This window comes from Atta colombica, unplaced genomic scaffold (genome assembly GCF_001594045.1).
Source record: "Atta colombica isolate Treedump-2 unplaced genomic scaffold, Acol1.0 scaffold126, whole genome shotgun sequence".
In the NCBI taxonomy this organism is placed as follows: Eukaryota; Metazoa; Arthropoda; class Insecta; order Hymenoptera; family Formicidae; genus Atta; species Atta colombica.
The window spans coordinates 5073638-5074034 of NW_017259213.1; positions in this window are offsets into that span (position 1 = coordinate 5073638).

Genomic DNA, 397 nt, shown 5'->3' on the forward strand with positions numbered 1-397 from the left:
CACTGGTATACTTCCTCGTTTCGTAGAAAGAATGAATTTAAGAGAGATGGAATGACGATTTAGTTTTCACATACGACGTGTAGCCGTTTAAAACGACTCGAATTCTTGCGAAGACATACGATTTAGAAGCGTGTTGAGATAAGTTAAACAGAACACTTTCCCTGGTCCCAGCTTCTCCCCGACCCCAAAGTATCCTATTCTATAGATATCTAAATACATGTAGTTCTTAAATTATTTACTTTAGTTCGAGTGGAGATGCCTGTAAGTGTAATTTACTAAGACTTTTTGTAAATAAATTATGAAATAAACTAGACGTACTTTATCCAAGACGAAGATGCGATCTGACTTTGGCAAGATAAATGATGATGATGATAATAATAATAATAATAAAAAAGTG